At 52.1% G+C, this 27,335-nt stretch overlaps 1 protein-coding gene across 4 annotated transcripts in view; it reads left to right on the top strand.

Annotated features, from left to right (window-relative positions):
* Positions 1 to 27,335, top strand: part of HIVEP3 (HIVEP zinc finger 3) — a 497,909-nt gene that overhangs the window by 364,900 nt on the left and 105,674 nt on the right. The window contains exon 1 of one of the 4 annotated variants that reach the window (XM_057527615.1): positions 4,238 to 4,390. The exons of 2 other annotated variants lie outside the window; for them this stretch is intronic. The gene's annotated coding sequence lies outside the window, so the exon portion shown is untranslated. Of the gene's footprint in view, positions 1 to 4,237; positions 4,391 to 25,193; positions 25,281 to 27,335 lie in introns of those variants that run through there. One more of the 4 variants, XM_057527617.1, reaches the window with a different exon arrangement.

The raw sequence follows: 27,335 nt of genomic DNA, 5'->3' as shown, positions 1-27,335 counted from the left end.
AGGCCCATGCTGTTACCCACAGCATCAGATGAAGGATGAGTGAGTGCCTGACTGAGTCAGGAAGCTGGAAACACAGCCCTCAGGCTGGGGAGAGAGGTTGGGACTGAGTCCACCGGCAGCCCAGGAGGTGTTCTCCATAAACTGTAAGAGTCCCTAGTTCTCTGTCCCAGGAGAGAGATGGCTACCTCTGTGAGAAGTGAGGACTGGTGTAACAGATCTGTCAAGAGAGCACAAACCACACACACACACACACACACACACACACACACACACACATCGACAAACAGAAAAACACCACAAAGCATCTGAATCCAGGAAATCATAGCCATGGGGTCAGGAGGGTGGAGAGAGGGTGGCTGGTAAGTAAGTGCAAGACCCAAACATAAATTCCCTGGAGACTCTACTGGGTGAGTTGCTCAGCCCCACCTTGAAAGCTCTCCCAAGGCCACTATGGCAGTCCCCAGCCCTTAGAAACCATGGTGTATTCCAAAACTGTATCTGTAATTTGGTTGTTAGGAGTTGGAAACAAAATTTCACGGAGAGACAGCATCCTAGATGACAGATCAGATGCCAGTCATCTCCCCTGCTCCAATCTCTTTTAGTCTGTAAATTCTCTACAGCATGATGTTGGCTTCACAGCAGAACCAAGCCCAGTGCGCGCGCGCGCACGCGTGTGTGTGTGTGTGTGTGTGTGTGTGTAGTGTTTCCATGGAAACAAGCATTCAGCAATCTAGCCGGGACACCTGGACCACAATCTCCCTGAATTGTAGCCCCAGAAGTAGAATGAATCTTATCTCTCACCTTGTGTGCCCCCACCCTGCCCCAAGCTTGGCAAACAGCACTGTAGCACTTAGCAAGTTGCACTGGGATGATCTGTTTACCTGCCAGTCTCCATCCTTGGATAGAGCTCCTAGAACACAGGTTTGTGTGTTGCACGTTCCCAGAACAGGGAAGGAGCCTGATTCATGTTTGAAGAATGAAGGAATGTGGGAAAGCCCCCAGGGCCAAGCTCTGGGAATTTCTCAAGACCTGGCCCAGTTATACGCAGGGAAAGGGCTGATAGGAAGGAACTGGCACCTGGCACCACCTGCCTTCTCACCTGGGGCCCATCCAGCTGCAGGATGGGAAAGGTGCCTGGGGCCCCAGGGTAGGGGTGGTGGCTCACGGAACAGAGTTGGGCTCAGGCTTCTAGCCTTGAAGCAAGGCTGCCTGCCTCCATCCTGTGTCCCTGAGCTCTGAGGCTGCAGTCCTGAAGACCTTCTAGCCTCCAGTGAGAATTGGCACCAGAATTGGGATGGGGGCTGAGTCTCAAGACAGAGGACAAGGAGCTTTGGTTGTAGGAGGAGCTGAGTGAAGGCTTCTGGGCCGACACTCCTGGCCTGGAGGAGGGCCACAGCTGGATGGGAAGTGCGGCTTGAGGGGTAAATAGCAGGATCTTTGCAGGGTTCCGGAAAATCCAGAGTGACTATGTCTGGCACAATGAAGGTGCTTGATAAAACACACTTTCCTCATGCCTTCCCTGCTACTTTGCTGTAGAAGGGAAGTATGGACTGTATGTTTGGGGGTTGGGATGGGAATGTCCCAGGCTGCCTAGATGGGGCTGCACAGGAGTTTGCTAAGGGAAAGGAGGGGGAAGACAAATCCCAAGCCACAGAAAGTTGGAACAAAGGAGCGGTCCAAGGAAAGGGCCTTGGCAAGGCAGCCTCTGCAGGGCTGGCACATTGGCCCAGCTTCCTGAGCATCCATTCCAGTCTGGCTGAGAACCCACCTTCCACCACAGCCCCTAGCCAGGACCCCTGGAACCTCAGGTACAGCTCTGAATTGGATCACTCTGCCCCTCCTATGGTTAGCTTGTCTCTTGATTTGCCCCCCAGGATCATTCATTCACTTAACAAACATTTGTAAACTTCTCAGTCTTGGCAGGAGAGAAGAACCAAGATGGAAATATCCTGGCAGCTTCCAATCTGGAAAGAGGGGAGACCTCTCCCAGCTGACTGCAACTTGGGGTGATGGGTACGTCTCTAGAGGCAGGAACCATTGAGTTGCCTGTGGCAACATAAGAGGGTGACTGAATCCATTAGGAGTTTCCAGTGGGGCAGGGCCACCCTTCAAAGCTAGGAGAGGGTCCTCATCCTGGGGCAAGAACAAGGCTGTCATCTAAGCCTTTGTGCAAATCACAAAATGTCACCCCTCTGGGCATATGAATTATAATAAGACACCCACTTGCTCCCACCTGGAGCTGCTCCCAGCCAGGAACAGTAAGCAGGGCAGAGAGGGCAGGGCAGGAGTGGAGTGAGGGGCAGGGTCCTATCCCACAGGGTACCCTGTCTCACTTGCCCTAATTAAGAGAAAGACTTATGTCAAGGGCAGGCTTGATTCAGGGTGTGAAGGACACAGGAAGGGTAGAGAGGGCATTTCAGACAGAGGAAAGTCTGTGCAAAGACCCCCAAAAATGAAAGCTGGTGTAAGGTTGGAGAGAGTGCTGGCAAAGGACGCAGAGGGCTGAGCTGCAGGAGATGCAGCTGGTCGATGGGGCCTTTGTCAGAAAGGGGATGACCCAATTAGAGCTGGGATTGAGCGCTGGGAGCTGATGGAAGATCGGGGGGACTGGGCTGGTGGTGATCAACAGAACAGCTGGGAGCCTTGGCAACCAGCCAGCGGGTGTGCAATTGTGTACGTGAGTGTGCAGGCCCAGTGAGTGTCCGGCTGTGATCACACCTCCCTCCACCTCCTGCAGGCCCTGGAGCTGTGGTTCCCTCCCCAGGGCACCTAGGAGTGCAGTTCCCCTTTGCAAGTCGGGGTTTCTCCATTAAAGCTGGTGGTCTGGGAGGGGTTTGTTTGCTCTAACCTGGCTTTGGAGGGAAGGTGGAGGCTCTGCCAGAAGCTGTTGTATGGAGAAGGCACAGAAATCCCCGGGGCCACTAGCCCCTGGCCTAGATGGCCTCTGGCCAGGGGGAGTCTAGATGGCCTCTGGTCAGAGGGAGCCTACTCCTGTGACTGGCAGGGCCTTGAATTTGAGGCCATCACTTTGGAGCCAGAGGAAGCCTGGGGCCTCCGAGGCCTTTGTGGAAGCCCTGGTCAGCTTAGTGGTCAGTCACCCTGTGGGTACTTGAACTTCTGTGACCTGGAGAGGGAGTGCCTCCTTCAGCTGGCACCCTGGGCACTCAGCTTGCCTCACTCTTGTCCTGACTTTGGCCCCAGGCCCCAGAACCTCCTGACGTTGTTCCCAGCCAGCAGAGGCCAGGCCTGGCGTTAGCCAGGGTCAGCCCCTGTCCAGCAGAGAGTTGACCTCGGGTGAATCACCTGACAAGTCAGAACCTCAGGGTGCCGCATCTGTAAAATACAGATCCTGGTGAGGTCTCCAGGCCCCGGCCGTTGGCTCCCTCGGGAAGCAGCCCCGTGGGGGTCCCAGCTGGGAGCTGGCCAAAGCGGGGACCAATGTGCTCAGGTCCCAAACCCTGGGATCCGGTGGCTTCTGGCAAAGTCAGGCCGTTGGGGAGCCCCGGGGTGGCCCCACCCTCACCCTGAGGCTGGAGCCCAGGGAGCCCGGCCAGGCCTGCCCCGCCCAGCGCTCCTGAAGGTATATTCCCGCCTTGGGAGGCGCGGGCTTCCCGGAGCGGGGCTGGCACACGAGAGCAAGGCGGGGACCGCGCACTGTGGGAACGACGATGGACGCCCGCCGGGCCGGCTGCTGCAGAGTAGGGGCCCCGCGCGGCGGCGGCGGCGGCGGCGGCGGCAGCGACCGGGGCTTCCCTGACTGCCCTTCCCGGAGGGCCCGGGAGGAAATGACAGCGCGGGAGCCGGGGCGGGCGCGGAGGGAGGGGCGGCGCCCGGAGTGACACGGCCTGTCACCGCGGAGGCCGCCTCGCAGACCCTCCCTGCGGCCTCCAGGAGCCGGGGATTCCCCAGACGCAGACCCTCCCCGGCGGCCGCCCGCCCGCCGGGACCTGGCCGCCCGGGGACCCCAAGCGGCGGGCAGCGAAGCCGGGCACGCCGGGGCCGAGCCGGCCGGAGAGGCGCCCCGCGCGGGCGCCGGGGTCCCCCGGCCTCGGCGACAGGAAACTCTGGGGAGTGAATGGAAAGAAGTGGGTGGTCCTGCCCCTGCGACTTCCCCTGACATCACTGCCCAAATAAGGAGCTTCCAAGCGGCCGCGGGGCGGCCCAGAGCCGCGCCCACCGCCGGCGCCCGCCCGCCAGCCCGCCCCGCGCCCACCCCGCGCCGCGTGGGCCGCCAGCGAGCGCCCCGGGCACCGCCGGGCGGAGCCGAGCCGGGCGGAGCCGAGCGAGCGGGCGCTGCTGAGCCGCGCGGAGGCAGGGCGCGCAGCCCAGCGCAGCCCAGACCAGCCCGGCGCAGCCCAGCCCGGAGCCGCGGAGTCGCGGCCGCCCGCAGGTAAGCAGGGAGCGCCAGCGCCCCGCGCCCCGCCGCGGCCTGGCAGCAGGGAGCCGGCACCGCCAAGCGCGCCAGCAGCCCTGCCGGCCGGCAGCGGGATCACCCTTCGGAGCGCGGCGGGTGGGAGAGGTCTGGGCGCGGGCGCGCGTGCAGGAGCGCGTCGGGCCAACTCCCCGGACCTCCGGGACTCCTCCGCAGCCTGGGGTTGCCTGGTGCACGCGCTCTCCGCCTGCGTTTCCCAGACGCTACTTCTGTCACCGCCCCGGGGTGACACCAGCGTTCCCGCGTTCACACTTCTCTCGCACACTCGTGCCTGGTACAGCCTCACTCGGCCCCTGTGCCCCGAGCAGACCCGCACCCCGCCGCGCCTCCTGGGCCTCGCACTGCCGGACAAGGCGGGACAAAGCACCCCGGTGGGAACTGCCGAATGACTTTGGCAGCCCTAGCCACGCTTCCCCCTGGAGGCGGTGGCAGTTTCAGACTGTCACAGCAGACCGGCCTTGGGCTCCTCGGGCTTACTGGGAGTGAGTTAAACTAGCATTGGTCTGGCTCCTCTTGCCCCCTTGCAGAGTGGCACCTGGCACCGGGGATATTGCCGAGGGGGATGTACCTGGCATGGTCAGGAGGGTGTGGCGACTGGCAGGGAGCTAGTCCCGGCCTCCCAGCCTGGGTGTTTCCAGAGCGGCTCTCACTCCATGGGCATTTCTCTGAGCACCCTCCCCTCCCCTCTCAACCAGTGCAGGCTGCCTGGGATCCCGGACAGCAGTGGTGGCTGCTGCAGAACAGGTGCAGGTGTGTCCGCCTCGACGTCTGGCAGGGGGCTCTGTGAAGTGGCTACAGTTGCTTATCTGTAAAATATAGTATGTCGTTATTGACGACTTGATCAAGGTCATAGGGAAAAATGATAAAGGCAAGTAATGGGTCCATCATTTAGTGGCTCTGGGCAGATTCCTTAATATCTTTCGGGCTGCATTTTATTATCTGGAAAATGGGGATGAGGGTCCTCAGAGGAATGTTGTCAGGGAAAATTGAGATCATATAAGTGAAAATGTTCTGTAGATATAGAGCCCTGTGCACATGCCAGTTCCTGTGGTTTGGATGATTCTGGGCTGGTGTCTGCCATGGCTCTGCTCTGTGATTTAGGGAGACTGAGCGCCACTTCTGTTCTGTCATCTGCAAGAAAGGGGGCATTAACAAGTGTCCCGTGTGCCTGCTAGCAGATTCCCCAAAGTATGTTCTGTGAAACATTAGTTCTCAAAGCTGTGCCACGAGTAAGATTTCCCTATCCTAGTAAGTCTGGCAAATTCTGCAAGCTCTCTATAACCCTTCTGGCCAATCATAATCCATATTGGCAAATTAAAGGCTTTGAGAAGTACTGCAATAAAAAAAAAAACCCGTTTAACATTGTCAAACCCAGCATTTCCCTGGTTGACCCTGTAGCCCTTTTCGGGTTACACATGCTTGTTCTCCCAGGAAACAGTGCTTCTGGAGCTACCAATAGACATGATGTGGTGTCGTCCAGTTGCTAAGTTCTACTTGCCTTCTTGAATGAAGAGTAAGCAGAGGCCCAGAGGAGTTGAGTTCCTTATCTGAGATCACAGCTAAACAGTGGCCCAAGATCACCCGGTAGTTAGTGGTAAAGCAGGGACCAGAACCCAGACTCCTCATCCAGTGCTCTCATCCCATTCGGTTACATCCAGAAGTTGACAGTTCTCTTCTGCTGCTTTATGTGAACACCCTGCAGAATACATTTGGCAAAATAAAGATTTAAATGGATTCAATGATGATCAGGTACCTACTATGCGTCATTTGTTGGGGGCGGAGGGAGACTTTAGTATGTAAAGTTCTACCAGATGTGGAGGTTGTGGTGAAGAGTAATGGCACCAGAGTCCACACACACACACACACACACACACACACACACACGCATGCACTCCTACACACTCACACGTCCACTTCCAAACACAAATCCCTACCTCCCTACACTCTCACCCATGCTCACACACTCGACCCTGTATACTCATTCACACCTGTGCCCCTACACCCGCACACACACTCCTACACATGCACACACCTGTCTCTGTACATGCACATAGCCACTCCTGTACACACTCACACACATAGCCATCCTGTGTGCTCTAGGCTGCAGCCAGGAGGCACTAGTGGCAATGGGCACGTCCCCTTTTTCTCATGTCCCTAGAGCTGGGGGCGTGTGCCTGGCACCAGCTCCCCAAGATGAGTATTGAGCACGTGGGAGGCCCTGGCAGGGCCAGTCTGATGTTTGCATTTCCCCAGTGTTTTCCCATTTCTCCCATTTTCTGCCATACTTATCCCCCCACCTTTTTTCCGTCAGCTATTGTCTGGTCACATATGATATGATTGAAACAGCTCTGGCTTCTCTTGTGTCGTTTGTTTTAATCAACTCTCAAAGCTCGGTTAGGGCAAGGGCTTGGTCTCATTAGTTGGATTGGAATCCCCAGCTCCTAGGAGTATGCCTGGCACAGAGGAGACGTTCAATAAGCATTTATTGAATGAGTGAGTGAGTGAGCGAGTGAGGGACTACTGGCTGCTAGGATGCCCGTGACCCAGGCAGACATCCAGGTGGATTCGCTGAGCATGTTTGCTGAGTGCCTGCTGGGACCTAGGCACCTTTTTAAGGCAATGCTTGCATTCCAGTGGGAAGAGAGAATGAATCATAATGGACAAGGTAATGCTCACTGGTGATACACACCATGAAGAAACTCCAACAAGGCAGTGTGATGGAGAGTGTCAGGGAGGAACAAGGGAAGCCAGAAGACGGCCCTAGGGCATCCTCTCGGAGGAGTTGGCATTTATCCTGAGACCTGAACCATAAAAAAAGTGATAGCCATGCCAAGATCTGGGAAAGGAGTATTCCAAGCAGAAGAACAGCAGGTACAAAGGCCCCACTGCAGGAAGGAGCAGGGCTGAGGGTCCGTGGACAGGCCACACTTGGGGCCACTGCTGATTCCCTTGCCAGCACCTTTGAAGGGGGCATTGTCTGGTATCTGGTCTGGGACCTGATTGTCTTCGTGGTACAATCACAAAACCAAACTTGGTCCATCCCGGGCTTCGGGGTGTAGGGCTGCCTCGGCTATCTAAGAGGGCTGCCTCCCCATCTTGTCCAACCCCACCCCTATAAATGAGGAAAGGGTTGGGCTCCTAAGACCCCTCCCAGCTCTGCCATAATAGAATCTGATGCTCTGTGTGCAGGAGATTCACAACAGTTCAGGTGGTCCATCTGGAGGGATCGTGAATTAGTTGCGCCGCTTCCATTATTAATAACCATGATGTCATACATTTGTGTGGTTCCTGATGGGCTGCAGAGCACTCTCTCCTGTGGACTCATCTGCCAAGTGAGGGAGGGTTAAGAAGCGGGGGATGGCGGCGGTGGGCAGAGAGACCTCAGATACTGCCACGTGCTGCTGCAGGCTCACCCCAAGCCGCTTCACCCCCGAATCCCTACTTCCTCAGCTGCAGAGCAGTACACAGGAGAGCCTACTTCCTGAAGCCCTGGGGCTGTGAAGTGAGAATCAGCATGTCAGGGCCTGGCATGCCATCGTAGGCACTTGGTAGCTGTTGGTTCCCATTTTACAGATGAGGAACCCAGAGCTAAAAGCACTGTGGCTTTTCTGGTCCACTCCTGTATCTTCATTCTTCCCAGCACAGAGCTTTGAATAACTATGCTGTTGAATTGATTTGCCTAAGGTTGCACAGCTAGTAAAGGACTAACCCAGGACTTTGGGCTCCCAAGTCCTTTTCATAAACATCACGCTGTTTGGGAATAATTGTCATGGTTAATAAAGACAGACCGTCACACCCCATCTGTAGATGATCAGAATTATTGTTGCTTTGTTGAGAATCCTAAAATTGTAAGGTCTCGGGTTCTGAGGCATGATATCCTTTGTAAAACATTCAACGAATATCTTAAGAAACATGTTGGAACCTTCTGGAAGAGCATGTAGATGTGAAAGAATGACCTCCTGAGGAGAGTTGAGAGCAGTGGTTTAACCAAGAGTGTCCTTTCCTGTTACCTGAGGGCTTGTAACGGAAGAGTTCCTAGTTCTACCCCCACTGTCTGATTCAGAGCTTCTAGGGGTGGCATCTAGGCATGTGGAGAAGCCCCCTGGTGCTAGAAGTTCAGCCTGGGGATGAGAAGACTGGCCAGCTAGTTGCCGGGGAAGTCTGGCAGGCCCTCCATCTGCCTCCTTAGCTGTGGCTCTAACCCCTTTGTCCCCACCTCACATCAGCCATGTGGGAGGAGCACGAGCTGTGGAGCCCCACAAACCTGAGTTTGCATCTCCTGCTTTCTAGCATGTACCTTGGCCAAGTTCCTTTACCTCTCCCAAGCCTCAGTTTCCTCATCTGTAATATGGAATGCTCACTCTTCCCTACAGGGTGGTTGGGTGGATTACAGGAGACCATCTATGTCAGATATCTTATGAGATATCTGTGCCTGGCACGCAGTAGGTGAACAGGAAACAGTAGTTTCAGTTATTATTATGAAAAATGAATTATAATAATAAAACAACTGCAGTATTTGTGAACTGGTTGCTACTAAAGGGTTCAATAAAAATAGACCAATTTGCTCCAAACACCAGACTTTTGAGAAGAGAGTCCACTCCATATTGTAAACACCAGTCCTTGAGTCAAAGAATTACCAGCTCCGCCATCTTCCCACACCTCTTCGTTGCTCAGTTCCGGCTCTGGTGGGGAGCTGCGGGCTGCGTGGGAACCAGGGCTGGCCTCACTCTCCACACCTCTGACAGATCCATGGGCTCAGAGAGGGGGACGTGGGGTTTGAAGGTCAGTGTTGAGTTCGGGCTGTGCTCACCTACGTCAGCCTGGTCTCCCGTTCCTGAGGTCACTATGTGGAGGCAGTTGAGAGGCAAGCACGTGGGCTTGTGGGAGTCACAGGACGTTGCACTTCTAACCTACTCTGTCATTCATTCATTGATTCTTCGGCAGTGGGTGGAGCCCTTCCGTGGGCTCAGCGCGGGGCTGAGCACTAGGAGCGCGCCTGCGTCCTCGCGAAACTCAAGAGTCTAGCTGATCCAGCCACTCACTAGCCATGTGGCGTAGACAAGTTGCATTTCCTCTCCAGATGTCAGTTTCCTCATCTGTAGAATGGGATTGTTCTGGCTACTTCACCAGAGGCAGATCTTGGTGTTTTGAGGCCCCACCCCTCTCTGGAGTGCTGTCGAGGTTTTAGAGTCTCTACTAGAGCAGGCGGGCAGAGGACAGGGCTTCGGAACCGGGAGGAACTCCACTCTGCTGCTGGCTCTGCCTTGTACTTGCTCTGTGAGTCGCTGCATTTTTCAGCTTCTCTGCATTTCCTTTTCCTCGCTTATCTAATGTGGTTCTGGCACCTTTGTCATAGGGCACTGTGAGTGTGAGGTGAGATGGTGATAAAGAGTACCTGTCTGTCAGTAAATGTGACCCCCATTTCCTTTCTGTCTGGCTCTTTACTGTCCTGTGCTTTGCTGCTTTTGGAACGTGACCTCTACCCACTGCTGCCCAAGACCATCAGGTCCCCGGGAATGGGCAGGGGCAGGCAGACAGTCATCCCGGAGCTCAAAGAAATAAGCACATGTCCCTTGGTGAAAAGTGGGCCTGGGGAGGTGATTCCAGCCCAAGAGGAAACAGGGCCAGGATGCAGAGCCAGGAGTCCTGGGTTCTGTCCAGGACCTGCCACCAGGTCACTGTGTGTCAATTGCCAGTTCCCTCCCCTCTCTGAATCTCAGTGTCCTCATTGAGGCCAGTCTTCCAGATAACCTGGCATCTTCCTGCCCTGAGAAGCCCATGGGCCTTTGATGTGCACACTGAGTAGCCTCAGTAATGGAGTGGGCTGGTGGGGTATGGGGGTTTCACCAGTTTTTTCTAGCCTGGGCTCTACTGGATTTGATCCTGTGGAGAAGCCAGCAGACAGACTCTGGACAAAGAAGAGACTGTGGTTTCTAATTGGCAGAGCTGCTCATGGGAGGGGAGGCAGATGAAGGGACATTAATAGCATGAAATTAAATTAAAAGAAGGGCATCACTCCTTTTTTCTCCCTTAAAGAAGACCCAGAAGGCTCAAAGCCACCTGCTTCACAAATAGCTTTTCTCTCATTTGAATTCAGTAGTGTGTTTGGATGGGAAGAGTTTGTTTTCAGATGATCAGGATGGAGGCAAGAGGTTGCAGAGTGACAGTGGGAATCCAGTCATCTACCGAACGTCTGTTGAATACTTCCCAAATTCTAGGCACAGGGATGCAGCAGTGAACAAAACAGATAACAGTCAGTGCTCTCCTGGAGCTTATAGACTAGCAGAGGGAGGCATACCGTGAACAAAGGAGCTCATAAATGTGTAATACGTCAAATGGGTTAAGTGCCATGGAGGAGAAGCAAGTAGGGTAAGAAGTTCAGAGAATGCCAGGGGAGGGATACGGGGGCTCTTGTATGTAGGATGGTCAGAGAAGTTATCACTAAGGTGACATTTGAGCAGAGCCTTGAAGGAAGTATAGAAATGAATACACTAATTTAAGCAGAGTTGTCTTTCTCTATGGTGTACCTGAGAGCCTTTGGAAAGATCTCATTTGAGGCTGAAATGGTCAGCTCAGTCAGGCAGCTCAGTCTCTGGGCCATCCTGCTTTAGATACAGGATACCAAGTCTAATTCATGATCGTCGTTACACCCGCATTAATGATAATATCAGTGAGCTGGATACGACTCTAAGTGAATGGGTCTTTAAACCTTCAAAACGCCTGTCCACATAGACTGTCTTATTCAGTCCTCTAGCAAGGTAAAGGTATCATCTCCATGTTGCAGATGTGGAACCTGAGAAATCTATATATGGAGTGACAAGCCCAGGACCATATCCCAAGTGAGGGACAAAGTGAACATTCAAACCCAGACTCTGCCACCCATCAGGTCTGTGTTTCTCCCTGCGGGGCAGCTGGGCACCCAGCATACCACCTTGCATGCAGCAGAGGATGATATTTATTTTTTTGAAAACAAAAATAAATCCATAGACTAAGAGGATATGATGACTAAATGCAATATGGGATCCTGAATGGGATCCTGGCACAGAAAATGGACGTTAGTGGAAAAACTGGTGAAAATATGAATAAAGTCTGTAGTTGAGTTAATAGTAATGTATGAGTGTCAATTTCCACTTGACAGAAGTACCTTGGATATGGAAGGTGTTAACGTTAAAGGAAGGTGGGTGAAGGGTGTATGGGAACTCTCTTCCATCTTTGCAATTTTGCTGTCAATATAGGATTATTCCAAAGTGAAAAATTTATCCAAAAATAAATGAATAAATCCACATACACTCCGACTCGCCAGCCTCCTCAAGGTTAATGAGGAGAGTCATAATGGGTCATCAGGTAATTGAATCCCTGCTGCTACTAGTCATCCCTAGAGTTACCTGTGTGAGAAGGAGCAAAATTATAAACCAATGCCTGTAACCACACTGGAAGAGGAATGGAGGAGGTATCTCCCCCGGAGGCTGCCCCCAGGTGAACTTCTCGTATACCATATAACCTATATTTTAGGCTATACCAAGTATGCCCTTTATATGTGATGAAAGGTCACCAACTCATTCTCACTTGATGCTGCAGCAGACAGATGGAAACCTAGTTTTATTTGTAGGGCTGCCTCATGTGACTCTATGAATCGGGGTGACTAATGGCAGTGAAAGAGTGGCGGGAGGTGGTGAGAACAGAATCAGAGAGGGAAGGTGTAACGCCGGTTTTCTCTTATGGTAGAAAACATCAGGGCCAGGGAACGGTGTCTCCTGGAATGAAGGAAAGAGAGCAGGGTCAAGGGCTTCCTTGCCGTGATTTCCTACTCACAAAGCAAGCGGGCTGGGGATCAGTCCCTCCAGCTGAAAACCACTGAGTCCAGAGCAAGTGATTGGTCCAGCCTCACTGTGCAGCTGCCTGGGAGACACAGCTTAGCCTGTCTGGGTGACCTGGTCTCCTAACGGTTTCCAGAGGGCTTGTTCCTTGGCATGTGGGCATTTGGTTGGTGTAGCCCTGAAATATAGGACAGGCAGAAGATGCTCAAATGGACAGGAAACCATCACCACGAGTCTGTTAGAAAGCATCTAATGTTTAAAAGAGTGGGGCAGCCACTCCAAGATAGACTTTATTTTAAGCAGGCTCTGATCTTGTGAAATAAAGAAGTCCAGCATTTCCCATAGTGTGTTTTCTAGAGCACAAGTGCCATGGATGGAAAGATGTGTTACAGGGAGAAAATAAAAGTGCTCTGTGTGCAGTTTTCCAAGCTTGATTGATCAGAGAACTCATATATATACACATACGGTTTTATATATATACTTATATATGTACATATAAGGAATAGATTTTATATACGTGTGTGTGTGTCTGTATAAGGAAGATGTATACATATATAAGATCGCTGAACTAGAGTGCTATACAGAAACATTTTGGGAAACACTAAAGTTATCTGAGGTCAAAGCTGAAAAAAAAAAAAACCCCAAAGTGAATGCTAAATTGTGACTCTAAAACTTGTTTCTGCATGTTCATTTTAGCAAGTCAGTTTCCCACATTTTTTTCCTATTTTGTTAACTTGACTGCCCTTTTCTCAGAAGAAAAATGGCAAATGGCACGCAGATGATCCTTCCCCCTCCGTTGTGTACTGTGTCCAAGGGAGACTGAAGTACTGCGTGTGTTCCCTGAGATGAGGGTAGCCAAGCCATGTGACAGCTCGGTGGTGGGTCTCTAACCCAGAAACCCTCGTGCGACATTGGTGTTTTGGGAGCTAAAAAAGAACCTCATTAAAAATGCCACTGAAGCCCCAAATTTGGCCTCTGTCAGGTGTGGTTTTCACACAAGGGATCCCCAGCACTTCCACAAACACAGGTGTGTTTGTCACCCTGTAAGACGAGCATCTTTACTGCTCCCAGTGCCAGGTCATTGGACATGCCAGGCTAGGTGAGATCGCTCTTTGACTACATGATGATTTCTAGCTAAGCTAATCCTCACCCCACTCCCTGGTACCAGACTTTCTCACCCCATGTTGCCCCCAGGGGAGAGTCCTGAAAACTGCCGACCTGACCTTTGGAAGCTGCCTGCCAGCCCCTTCCCAGCCGGGGCCCACCTCAGCCTCCACGTCCCCTGACTCTTTACCCCCATGCGTAAATTCTGCCCCCACCCAAATCCTGCTTCTCACTCCTCCAGGCATGTTCCCAACATGTCCGTGTCCCGTCTAAGGTACAGGGTCCAATTCCATTTTCTGATTGCCTCTGTTAGAAACTGAACTTCAGTTTCCTACCTGGCATATTATATCAATGTGTACTTAGACTCCACAAATAAAGTAAAGGATAAGTAACAGAAAGAGGGAAAATTTAAGGAAGGAATTTTCTTTCTCTATAGGTTAGATGTCAGGGAGAGGGAGCTTTTCAGATATCTCATTTGAGGATGAAACGGTTGGTTCAGCGAGGCCCTCAGACTCTGGCCTGTCCCTCAGCAGACATGTGTGACCTCAGACGTCATTTGAAGTCTCCGAGCCTCTCTTTGCTCGGCCGTAAACATGGATTGACGCTCCCACTTCCCTCTTGGGGTTTTGATTCAATGCTGTGAAACTTGCGGGGAGCCTAGAGCAGTGCCTCGTGCATAGAAAGCTATGTGTTGTTATTCTTAGGATGAGAATTCCATCAACCAACTAAAAAAACAACCAAGTTGAAAAAAAGTGTGCAAAGATGTAAACAGGTAGTTCAGAGAAGTGAAAATGGCTCATAAACATATGACTAATGCTCTAGGTACTAAAAAACAAAGGATGATAAATAAAAATGCTTATAGAAGGCAAAAATGTGAAAAAATAGAGACAATCTAGTGCTGGCAAGGGTCAAGGGGACTTGTGAGCCTAAGCTGGTATCAATGAAAATGATAAAGGCACATACCTGCCCTGATCCCGAAATTCACCGGCTATGGAAACACACATGTACACAAAGATACACACACACACACACACACACACACACACACACACACACACACACACACACACACACATATAAGGGTGTTCCCTTGCAGTGTTGTTTGCAGTTGAGAGAGCTTAAAAATGACCTCAATGTACATCAGGGACGGCGCTTTAGAAAATTATGGTGAATTTGTACTGTGGAATACTTTACGGCCATTTAAAAAGAAAGAAGTGAATCTATAGGTCCTGACATGGGAGGACATTTACAACATACTTTTAACTGGAAAAAGGTTTCTGTGCGATATGTTTAATCTGATCCCATTTTTATACAGAAACAAACAGTTATATATGTGTGTGCACGTGTAGATGTGTTTCTGTGTTCATGAAAAGAGCATGGGAAAATACCAGGGAACTGTTAGTGGTAGTTTCAGCTGGGGAATAGAAATTGGGAGGGTGAAGGGGGACTGGTCCACATTTTCCTTTAAATACTTCTGTGTTTTTTAAAAAAATATATTTTTAAACAAAGAAAACAAAAAAGAAAGCCCAAGGAAATGAAGAGCAAAGACTAATCTTTATAGCACAGGATTATTGAGAAGATGAAATGAGATCATGCTTGGCAAACATCTAACACAGTGCCTGATGCTTACTAAGTACCCAATAAATGCTTCTGTCCTCTTGGCCCTCCCTCCATAGACTCTGGGCCACCCTGCCCCTCTGAGTCCATCCCGGTGTTTTCCCCAGACCGCGAGCTCAGTAAACACGCAATGGTGATCACAAGCTGGACAGCACACCAGGCGCTGTGTGCACCAGCCCAGTGCCTGCCCTCATGGAGCCCCTGGTCTGGGGAACCCACCCTGTTTCATTTCCCAGCCGTTCCCTGGGTCCTTTCTTCTTGGTCTCCTTGTAAAAGGCTGCCTTCCTTCACTGGTTGCTGCCGGCCACACCTCCTGTCTCCCAGAAGGAGCCTCTCACCACCTCCCAGCGTGGGGCCGGCTTTGTCACCAAGCACATTCCAAGGGTGAATCTTATCATTTGGGTCAGGTCTGCTCACTGGTTTGTTTCTTTTCTGTTTCCGCTCACGGCCAGGCTTTCCCACTCCCGGGCGGGTGTGTGGGCTTTCCTGGGTCCCTTCCCCCACTAGCTTCCACCTGGCTTTGATGAATTCCATCATGTCTGCTTAAAATCATTTCACTTCCAATTTGCTAATTTAATTCTAGTCTTACAGAATTTTGGCAACCCTGCCAAATTGGGTGCCAGATGCAGATTTAATGAGCATATTTTCAGTTCTTTTTTTTCTTGTCTGCATGGAGATGCCGAAGAGAATGGGTTCTGGAACTAGTCCCCAGGGGGCTCCCTGGAACACCCCACCCAACGTTTGACCTTGAGGCCCCGGGCATGACCTTCCAGCCACGTCTCTCCCAGTCTGACAGGTGGAGTTCATGTCTGCTCCCCTGGGAAGGGAGCTGTTATTGCATCATTCTCCCAGTCCTAGAAGCCTCAACCCAGTTCCCATCGTTTGGGCTTCACAGGAAGTGTATTTGGAGAAAATTACTTATTTCCTTCAGCCCATGTCTTCCAGCAGCCATGTGCAGCTCAACAGATGTTCACGGATTCGTCTCTTTTACAAACACATACTGAGCATTTTCTAGAGTGATTTCTCAAAGTGTGGTCTGTTGACAACTTGCAGTGGAATTCTGGGTCGGGGGGGGGAGGGGACGGATAATGCATATTCCTGGGCCCTACCCACAGCTGTAGCATCAGCCTGGATTCCACCCCTGAGGGGATTCTAGGGCCTCCAGCAATTCCAAGTGTTACCTCATTTCAAACTCATACGGACCCCTTACGGAGACATTTTAGTCTCCAAGAGAAAGACTCAGAGAAGTCAAACGGGTGGCTCAGGATCCACAGTGGCGAGTAACAAAGCTGGGACTTGGCGTGAGCCTTTCGGTTCTCAATGTAGGGCTCTTGCCGTCTCTGGTCACAGTGGCTCAGGGCTGAGAGCTGTTGTTCTCGATCCCAGTGGATTCACAGCAGGCCTGTGCCTGCCCTCGTGCATCCACACACACCCTCCTTCACAGACGAGGACACGGAGACCACGTTCCCACCGCCAAGCCGGCAAGTCTGCAGCGCTGTCAAAGCAGGGGCCACGACTCACACCACATCTGGTTCTAAATTCTGTGCCAAGAGACGCAAAGGGCTGAATGGTGGAACATGGACGTTCCCTCGAGGACCAGGAGAAATGGGCAGAGCTCTCCGGTTCCGGCACGGAGGCCTGCCCTGCTGCTGGGCGAGTCACATCTATTCCTGAGCCTCTGGCTTGTCGTCAGTACAGGATAGGGTTGGCTACGGTGGGTGATTTCCAAACTTCTTTGGAAAGTTCTCACTTCTTTGTGGCCGCAATAAAATCTTGTACAGTGTGTACAGAGAGACAAAACTGGAGATGCCTGGAGTGGCTCAGAGCTTTCCAGGAGGCAATTTGGAACATCTCATTTAGCATTAGCATGGGTCATCTGTGTGCGTCCTCCGGCCACCCCGCCCCCCAACATGACAGGTGGCTACAGCCTAGCCTTGGGGTCTGGCACCTCGGGCTCCCGTCCGGGCCCTACCACGTTCTGGCTGTGTGACCCTGGCAAGTTGTTTCCCTTCTTTGAGTCTCCGTTTCTTCCCTGTGAAGTGGGGACCATAGCAGTTGAGGTGAGGATGAAATGAACTAGTGCATGCAAAATACTTAGCACAGTGCCTTGCATGTATCAATAGAAGGTATGGTGACTCTTGTTTTCCTTTGATGGGATAGGATGTAAAACATGAGAAGTTAACAGTCATGGCAGAGATTTCCCAGGGCCCTAGAAACACCATGTCGTATGAGAGAGTGCTGTGGACGGTGAGGCCCGGATATTTGTGGGTCTGTATATTTCAGCAAATTTTTTAGCCCCTGCAGGGGGTGAGATCTTCTAAGAGAGAAACTCCCTGGTGGGGTGAGGGGCATGGTTTCGACCGAGATTCCCAGGTGGGAGTCCCAGAGTGGGAATGCCGAACAGGCTGGCAGGGCTCACCTGGAGCAGAGGCAGGGCGGGGCACAGCTGAGCTGGTGTGAGTGGGCCTCTGGCTGCTTCCTTCCGTGGGACCTGCTGCCTCAGGGCAGGGCCCGGTCACATCCCAGAGGCCCAAGGACGGGGCAAGATCAGAGCATCATGGGCTTCAAGCCACGGGGGTGCCCAGTGGATCCCAGTGCTGGTGGCGAGAGGTCAGAGAAGGAAAGGTTGGGGCACTGCAGGGACCAGGCTGGAACCTCCCGTGCCCACAGTGCCACAGGGCTGGGGACAGTGAGAGTGAGAGAGTGAGTGGCACCGAGGAGGGGATGTTTTCCAGCTCAGTGGGACTATTTCTGGCTCTGCTCCTGTTCCCGCAGTCACTGTGGAAACTGCACGTGCCCAGTTCAGTGTGGAAACATGACGAGTTTTTCAAGAGTGATGTACACTAAGCAGCCAGCCAGGAAGCTGCCGCCACTGCTGCTGGCAGGGTGAGAGTGTGTGTCTGCCCGCCCCGGCTCCCCACCCCACCCCCATCTCCTTCTCTCTCTGCCTGGGCTGCCTTTCTCCTGGAGCTGTATTTGGGGGAGGTGTGTTCTGTGCAGCGTGGTAGGTAGGCAGAAAAACGGCCTTCAGAAGACGTCCCCATCCTCATTCCTAGAACCTGTGAATACATTACATGGCAAAGAGGAATTAAGATTGCAGACGGAATTATGGTTGCTAATTAGCTGAATTTTTTTTTTAAATAAATTTATTTATTTATTTATTTATGGCTGTGTCGGGTGTTCGTTGCTGCGCGCGGGTTTTCTCTAGTTGCAGCGAGCGGGGGCTACTCTTCGTTGCGGTGCGCGGGCTTCTCATTGCGGTGGCTTCTCTTGTTGCGGGGCATGGGCTCCAGGCATGCGGGCTTCAGTAGTTGTGGCATGTGGGCTCTAGAGCACAGGCTCTAGAGTGGCAGTAGTTGTGGCACACGGGCTCAGTTGCTCCGCGGCATGTGGGATCTTCCCGGACCAGGGCTCGAACCCATGTCCCCTGCATTGGCAAGCAGGTTCTTAACCGCTGTGTCACCAGGGAAGTCCCTAGCTGACTTTTAAATAGGGAGATTATCCTGGATTGTCCACTTGAGCCCCGTGCAATCACAAAGGGCTTTAGATGTGGAAGGGGAAGGAGACTCATTGTCAGGGATGTGATGTGAGGGAGGCTCCACTGCCGTGGCTGTCTTTGAGGATGGAGGAGGGGGCCGTGAGCCCAGGAATGCAGGCAGCCCCAAGAAGCTGGAAATGGTGAGGGAATGGACTCTCCCTAGAACCTCCAGAAGAAACAGAGCCCTGCCAGCACCTTGATTATTGCCCAGTGACCCGTTTCAGACTTGTGACCTCCAGAACTGTAAGAGAACGCGTCTGCGTTGTTTTAAGCCACTGCGTTTGATGGTTGTATGTTACAGCAGCAGCAGCAGGCAGTGACCGGGGAGGCTGAGACTACCATGGGGAGAGGTCCGCAGAGAGGAAAGCTGCAGCCACGATCTTTTGTTTCCCTGAGGTCTGATCATTGCCTGTTGCCTCACTCTGGACACGGGTCCCCTCTGGCCAGCTTGCTCTCTGAGTGGGCAAGTGACTGTCCCCTCTGTTTCCTCCAGGCTTCCTGTCCTGTCCCCTCTAAGTGACTTCTCATTCCTCTGACACTTGGTGCCACTCCTGGGGCTTGTCACTTGGGGACCTTGCGTTGTCTGCTTTAGCCACCAGCACGCTGCTGCCCCTACTCCCACGCCCCTCCCCCGCACCAGCCGCTCGCTGGGCATTGCCAGAACCTAGGGGAGGAATTAGTGACTTCTGCCTGTTGAAGCCGGTTGTGCTCCCAACTGGTCGGAGCCACGCTCTGTGCTGTGTGCTGAAAGGGCCTGGACTTGAACACAGGGTGCCTGGGGTTCGGTCCTGGCTGTGGCACCCGGTAACTCCAGCCCTCGGCTGATCACGTCCCTCCTTCCTCATGGAGAGGCTGGAGGGAAACAGGATTGGTGTGAAAGCCTTTGACAACACTGCTGTCCGGGTGAGCGTGGCTGTCAGTGTTACTTTTCTCTCCCAGAGCTGAGTCCAGAAGTAATAGCTCCTCTTCCCACTGTGGCATATGTCACCGCCCTGCCTGGAGCCCTTCTCCCCTTGCTTTAGACACTTCCCGCATGCCTAGACCTGGGGAAGCCTAGAGAAAATGTGGAGAACCAGGGCTGGGATGTGGGTGAGGCAAGTGAGGTGCCCAGGGTGCAAATTTTCAGGAGGTCCTCACCCTTAGCGTCACGCAAACGTGGTAGGGAAGTCTAACCCCACACTCCCTTAATAGACGAGGAAACTGAGGCCTAGAGAGTGGAATGCCTTGCTCCAGGGCACCTGGGGGGCTGGAGGTAGAGCTGGGACCAGAACCCAGGTCTCTCCCCTTCAGCTCCAGGGCAGGTCCGCTCTTCTTCCAATTAAATGCATGAGTGAGTGGCTGAATGACTTTATTACTCCAGCATATATTTATGGAGTGCTTATTCTGTGTTAATAGTGTGCTAGGGGCTGGGCTTCAGTTTGGGAACAAGGCAAACAGGGTCTGGTCCTCCCCTGAGAATTTATATTCTGTGAGGAAAGAATAAGTAATGAGGCAGTTAGTTCTTTAATTACAACGATGATGAATGCTATCCAGGGGTTGGAAGTCATGGGCTGTGAATGGTTGTGCAGGTTGTGCACTGCACAAGTGCATGTAGCAGTCCTACCGTGGGGCCTCCATTAAGGAGGTTACAGTATAATTTGGAAGACAGGACTAGTATATCCTTAAAGTACCAGTACAAAATCATGAGTACTGGTTTTAACCACCATCATTGTGTTTAAAACAATAGGCTGGAAGGAGGGCCCAGAATTGCAGCCCTTGTTCCTTCTTCTCCAGGGCTCTGGGCCCTCACCTCCTTTCCCTCCCTGTTTGATAGTCAGATCACATGCAGTCAGCCCTCACTGGGAGTCTCAGAGGAGGAGCCCTGCAGCCAGAAGGGCCAGGAGACCAGGAGGAATGAGGCATTGCCCTCTCTTGGGGGGCAGAGCTCCTGTTGTACTGGACAGGGTTCAAAGGCAAGGAGTCCTGTGATGGCAGAATAGGCTGGAATCTTCAGAAACAAAAGCTTCTCTGCCTGGACAAAGTCCAGCTCTCAGCATCACCTATTTTCTAGAATGGTGGGCCTGGAAGGAGTCTGGCTTCTAGGAATTAGGTGTCTCCCTGCCACCAGCGCACTGCATGGCTTTGCACCCCGCGCATCTCCGAATGTTTCCACAGGCATGGAGAAAGCATGTGGAAAAGCATGGGGAGGTGGGTGTTGCTTTACTAAAGTATCTTGCCTGTCTGTCAGGCAAGGCCAGCTCCTGGGCAGCCATGGTGTGATGTCCTGGGGGCCAGCAGCACCCCTCCCACACACTAGTTGGGGGACTTTAACAAGCCCCTCACCTCCCTGAACCTCACTTTATCTGTAAGACAAGAGGGAGAAAGACCTATCTCACCCAACTGTTAAATTTGAAAAGAAGGTCCAATGTGTGCAAGGGCGTTTTAAGTCTCTGGTTTATGAGGATACAGAAATTGCCACCAAATGAGGGCATTCCTTCAAGAATCAAAAGGCCATCTAACTGAATAGATAAAGAAGATGTGGCACATATATACAATGGAATATTACTCAGCCATAAAAAGAAACGAAATTGAGTTATTTGTAGTGAGGTGGATGGACCTAGAGTCTGTCATACAGAGTGAAGTAAGTCAGAAAGAGAAAAACAAATACCGTATGCTAACACATATATATGGAATCTAAAAAAAAAAAAAAAGGTTCTGAAGAACCTAGGGGCAGGACAGGAATAAAGACGCAGATGTAGAGAATGGACTTGAGGACACGGGGAAGGGGAAGGGTAAGCTGGGACGAAGTGAGAGAGTGGCATGGACATATATACACTACCAAATGTAAAACAGATAGCTAGTGGGAAGCAGCTGCATAGCACAGGGAGATCAGCTCGGTGCTTTGTGATCACCTACAGGGGAGGGATAGGGAGGGTGGAAGGGAGATGCAAGAGGGAGGGGATATGGGGATATATGTGTATGTATAGCTGATTCACTTTGTTATACAGCAGAAACTAACACAACATTATAAAGCAATTATACTCCAATAAAGATGTTTAAAAAAAAAAAGAATGCATTGTAGAGTTGCAGTAAGTTGAAAACTTAATTATAAAGATTTAAGTTATTCTTGAAAAAAAAAAAGGCCATCTAACATATTTCCTTAGTGAGAGGTCCATCCTGGCTTTCAGGAGGAGCAGAGAAAGACACGTGGTACTCTGTTTGTTTTTTTTAGAATAAGGAAGAATTATTCTGACTGGTAAATAAATCAACTCCTTGGCAAGGAGTTAAAAGAGAAGGGGTCCTTAGAGATGGGCTTGTTCTAGTCTCTGGTTTGACAGAAGGGGAAACTGAGGGCTAGAGGAGAACATGATTTGTCTTCGGTCACATGGCTGGTTAATGGCAGAGCTGGGGTCCTGCCCACCTCCTGTGCCACCCCACACCTTGTCCCATATTCTGGGAATTTAGCTATTTAAAGAACAGTAGGTAGAGACAACCTGTCAGGGAAACAGGAGGGTGACCCCAGTGAGAGTAAGAGGATAGGAAGGTGGGCACAGTCCGGACAGGGGGTGAGCAGGATGGGCAGGAGGGAGGCAACAGCATGGAAGGTCTTGGTTCCGAGTGGCCAGAGGCGGAACGCCCTTCAGATTCCCCTCCTCCTGGAACCGCCCGAAGCCTCAGCCCATCTTCGGGTTCCCAGGATGTACATCCGCCACAAAGGTAAGCCTCAGGCTGTTTGGGGTCCTAGGCTGCTGCACAAAGGGCGATGTTAGGGACCATGGACCTGCTGGTTTGGCAGAGTGACATGTTGCTTGTCCTGGAAAGTGAGTTCCTGAATGTGGTGATGTCAGGGGCAACACCCTGGAAGGCAGGCCAGTGGGGGTGTGTTTACTGGCTGTTACTCATCACTCATTCACTCCGCACGCCAAGCACTGTGCTCACAAGCACCGGAGGTACACAGACGGTACACGTTGTTCTTTCCCCAAAGGTGCTCGCCGTCTGTGGGGAAGACAGACACACAGGAAGATAACTATCACAGTGTGGTGGGGTCGGTGTTGCAGCAGAGCTCTGGCTGGAGGGTCGGGAGCAAGAGAGAAGGGGGTTCCAGCCCGGTCCCTGGATGGTGGAGGGGCTGGGGGAGAAGGAGGAACTACCAGGGCCGAGCTTTCAAAGGATGGGTGGGAGTTCGCCTGGCAGAGAGGGGAGGGAGGATCTTCCTGAAGAAGGGTTTGGAACCTGGGAAGAAGGTGGCGTGTCCAGGTATTAGGTAGCTGAAGAGCCAGGAGTAAGGAAGAGTGTCAGGTGACGGGTGAATCTGGAAGGTCACGGTGGCCATATGGGGAAGAGGCTCTGACACCCACTTAAGGAACCTGGATTTCTAAGGGCGGTCAGCAAGCACTGGAAGTGGTTATGACGCACCGTGATACTTGCTTACTCTGAGATGCAGAAACATCGCTCTGTGTGGCGGGGAGAGTGGGCCCAGTGGCAGTGGGTGGACAGGAGTCCAGGGGCTTGAGAGACTCTTACGGAGCCGATTCACTGAGAACCTGGGGACACGTAGAACGTAGGGGGTGCAGGAAAGGGAGCAGTCAGCCACAGCTCCTGGACTTCTCAGGATGCCTCGGATGCTTTGCAAGACCCCTATGCTGAGGTTCAGGGTTCCACCCTGGGCGGTGGGCTGCTTACCTGGAACAGCAGTGGAGCCAGGGCTGGGCTGGAGCTGTGAGCCCCTTGAGGTCCTGACTGACACCCCATCTGCTGGTTCCCTCAAGGAGAGCTGAGAACATGTGGATGCTCTGGGGCTGTTGACTCATCTTCACCAACATACCTACTCTCAGGGGTGGTCAACTGAGAGAACTCAGAGTTTATCCCCTCGTTCATTGTCGTGAATTATGCTCAAAGCTCTGTGAGTGATACAGAGATGTGTCACACACATCCTAGTCCTGTCCTCAAAGGTCATGTGGTTTGTCTGTGATGCTGACAAACATTTGCATAAGTATTATGTTCCACATATACAGGGGAGAAAAGGGAAAGGCCACAATAAAGAGACCACGTGCTGTAAATGAGAGATCATTTCTGGCCAGAGAGGGGAGGGCATGGAGGGCTTCATGGAGGAGGTGGCATATAAGCTGGGCTCACATGGGTGGATGTGGTTGGATTTGGCCACAGTGAAATGGAGAAGAGCATTCCAGACAGGTAAAAGTGCACAGAAGCAGGCCAACTGTGAGCATGGTAGTTTGGCAGGAGCAAGGGTTCTATAGGGGAGCATTGATGTCAGGGGCAGCCTGGCTATTAGTAGAGGAGATCTCAAGTGTAGACTTTACTCTCCAGGAAGAACCACTGAAGAATTTGGTACAGGGAGGGGCATGGTGAGAGCTGAGTGTCAGTTTATCTGGCCTAGTGGAGAGGGTGACCCTTCAGATGCTGCTATGTACTGGTCCAGAGGAGAGGATGACTACTGAGGTCTTAGCAAGGGTGATGGAAAAAGAGACCTCTATCCATATTTATTGACGTTTATTGAGGCTTTAGGCCAGGCACTGTTCTAAGCACTTTATGTGGATGAACTGAGTCTCCCCAAGTCCAGCCATGCGGGTGCTACTGTTATTCCCATTTTACAAATTAGTTTACTGCAACCAGAGATGTTAGGTAAATAACCTGCTTAGGCAGGTCACACAGCTAGGAAGTGGAAGAGGCAGAGATTCGAACCCAGGGGCCTGTCCTCTTAACTTCCACCCTAGAAATGGCTTCCCAAGGGGACAGAGCAGATGAAAGGTGGCCCTGCCAAGGTTGGAATGGTTTCTTCCACCTGTCAGACCCCCCCGGAATGGTGGGGCTGTCTGGCTCTGAGGGCTGACCTTGGTGCTCTTCACCCCAATAAGCAGTGGGGGCCCCTCTGGGCCTGATTGGTTCACCGATTCGAAACAGCCTACATATAGGAGGTGACAATGTAAATAACTGATGCAATGGAAACTTTCTATGGAAAAAGGTACCCACTCAAACAGCTACAAAGTCCAAAAAAAGGAAGAACAGCAGAGCAGACCCAGAGGGCTCTGTAGCAAACAGTTTCCTTTGGCACAGCCTTTTCTGTCTGCCTGAGGCTCTGAGCTGGTGGGGGAGGAAGCCAGCAGCACTGGACAGGTGGCGATCTAGACCAGAAGCTTGGCTGGATCCCTGGAGGGCCCGGGGTCATCAGGCTTCCCCTCTTAGCTAAGGAGGTAGCCATGTGGGTGCAGAAAGCAATTCTTCCTCCAGACACACACCCTGGTTCTCAGTCTCCTCCGAAGGCCTTGATTGGGGCCCCTCCCCTCTGCGGACCAGTGGTTGAGGTTTTGCAGTCCCCAGTGTCTCCCAGGGCTTCAACCTGCTTTTTTTTTCCCCCGTGCCCTCCCTGTCAATAAGTTGCATCAGTCTTGTTATGGGATCTGAAATCTTCTTATTTTAGCACACAAAATCATTGTAAATATAAGTAAAGCTAAAAGATCAGAAATAACCAAAAGAGGAAGAGGAGAAGGCCATTTTCTGGAAAGTTGACTCTGTATTATTTAATTCTTACACCGACCCGAGCTCTGCACTGTTGCTCCCATTTTAGAGATGAGAAGACTGAGACTTGAAGTATTAAGTGACTTGCCTGAAGCCACACAGAGACAGAGACCAGTGGTGCCTGGTTTTATCTAACACTGAAGCCTGGGGCTCTCCTTCTGCTGTGCAAGGCTCTCCACATCTCTCTGTTTCCTCAGCTGTCAGATGGTAGCATCAGTGTGACAATGAGATAATAGAAGGACAACACTGGCACATGGTAGGCACTCAACAAATGTGGGTTTCCTTCCCTACCCCTCCCTTATGCCTCTACAAACTGGGGAGATGTGATGAGCCTTCTTGTGGGGAAACAGCCCGAGTCTGGGGGTCCTTGGGAGGAAGGGAGGTAACCACTGATTTTCTGACCTGTCTTCCCTACTTGATCGAGAACACCCTGTGGCAGGGGCCAGCCCTTCTTCACCTTTTCACCCTGGGGTCTAGCCCAGTGACAGGGAGTGTCTTGTCCAAGGTGGCTGGATGCAGCTGGACCTCAAAGGTGGACCAGTCCAGTGGGCTGTTTATTGCACCCGGCTGCAGGAGATTTCCGGTGAGAGGGGGCCATCACTAGGTGTGGCCTGGTATGGCAGGAAACAACTCCTCTACCCTTCTACCCGTGGCAGCTGTCAGCACCTCAACCTCACGTGCAGGCCCTGGGGTTTCATCTGCACTTTCTCTTCCTGCCACTCTTTATTCTCTTAGACTCCTGGGCTGGGTGCCCTCTATGTGCATTCAGGGCCTTCCTCCCCGCTTCCCTGCAGTGTCTTAAAACCGTGGATGTTTCTCCTGCTAATCCCCATATAGAGTTTGTGGGACCAGATATTCTTGCCTATCACTAAACGGAATCCATTACCCTGCACTTGAAGTTCCTCTTTTTCTGTCCTCAATACAAATGGAAATATATCACCATCCCCTATTTTTAAAAACTCTGCTTTTACTGGAAAACATTTCCCAGGTCTTCTCAAAGTATGTCCTGTCCATATCAAAGGCTCTGAGCTCCACTGCCTCTCTGCTCATTTTTCTTGTTTGGGACACCTCACTCACTACTCCACGGGAGAGAGCAGCTTCTTGTCTGGAGAATGGGGCGAGGAACCAGGAAGGATCCAGAAGCAGCCCGTGAGCTGTCCAGTGCTGTGGCAGTGTTCTCAGCCTGAAATGCAGAAACGTGAGGCAAAGGAGCGCATCCCAGGAAAGGGAGAGCCCGAAGCCTACCACAGGAAGGAGGTGGGAAACCTTGCAGAGCCAACCCCAAAACAGGCTCCAGAAAGAGGAGAAGTGGACAGAGGGAGGATGACTTGGATGGTCTCCCACTGTAACTGAAGAAGAGCACAGGCATTAATTGAGTGCCTTTTGTATGCTGGGTCCACACTGCATCTCTCACACACTTTGTCTCATCCAGTCCTCACAACAAACCCAGGGAGGGGTGATGTTCTTCACTTTTTACTCATGAGGAAAGAGGCTCAGAGAGGTTAAGTAATTTAGCTGAGGTCGCACAGCTATTAATAGGTGAAACCAGGGTCTGAAACCAAGTTCCTGTGATATCAGGGCTGTCTCTCTGCTTTCCTGTGCTGCTTCCCTGGTGTTAGGTAAATGAGGCAGTAATTCTCCCCATTTCCCCTCCCAATTGCTAAGTAGCCCCACGTGATCCCCCTAGATTATTCCATGTGATTCTGCCATGTGAGTCCCGGTGTCTCAGATTTTTGTGTTTTCTTATTGGTTTACAGACCACTGTAACAGAAATAAAAATAAAAATGAGAAAGATCCGTCCCACAATTCCCTGCCCCAAGCAGATCAGACTCAGCTTATCCGTGTACCAACCCCATCTGCAGATGTCCCATTCACAGTGGAGGGACAGTCTGTGTGTCAGGAGGGCAGCCGTGGCCTCAGAGCGGGCCTTGTCTACTTTCTCTGGGATCAGGGTGTGAGGCCCCTTGCTGGAAACCCAAGCCCCCAGGCTCCCCTGCCAGCCCTTAGAAAGCCACTGTGTTGTGACCCAGTGAGGCTGGCCCCTGCAGGCATCCGGGGTTTTTCTTTAACCCTTCATCAGCTGAACTTCCCCTGCAGTGACGCCAACCCCCAGTGCCCAGGCCGGATGTGAGGCGCCCTCCACCTGCCAGCGGAGGCCGTGCTGTGATGCTTTGGTTCCACACGGAGGGTGGGGAGGGGAGAGGACGGGCCTCCCTCCTTGTGGTTTTGGGTGGGGCCTGCAGAGGAGCTGGCCCTGGTCCTTCCTGCCCTGGGTAGATGCCACCTTGCAGATGGGCCCCTCTTGCCCTAG

This window comes from Balaenoptera acutorostrata, chromosome 1 (assembly GCF_949987535.1).
Source record: "Balaenoptera acutorostrata chromosome 1, mBalAcu1.1, whole genome shotgun sequence".
Lineage (NCBI taxonomy): Eukaryota > Metazoa > Chordata > Mammalia > Artiodactyla > Balaenopteridae > Balaenoptera > Balaenoptera acutorostrata.
The sequence above is the reverse complement of the archived record's forward strand: the minus strand, read 5'-3'. Positions and strand labels throughout refer to the sequence as shown.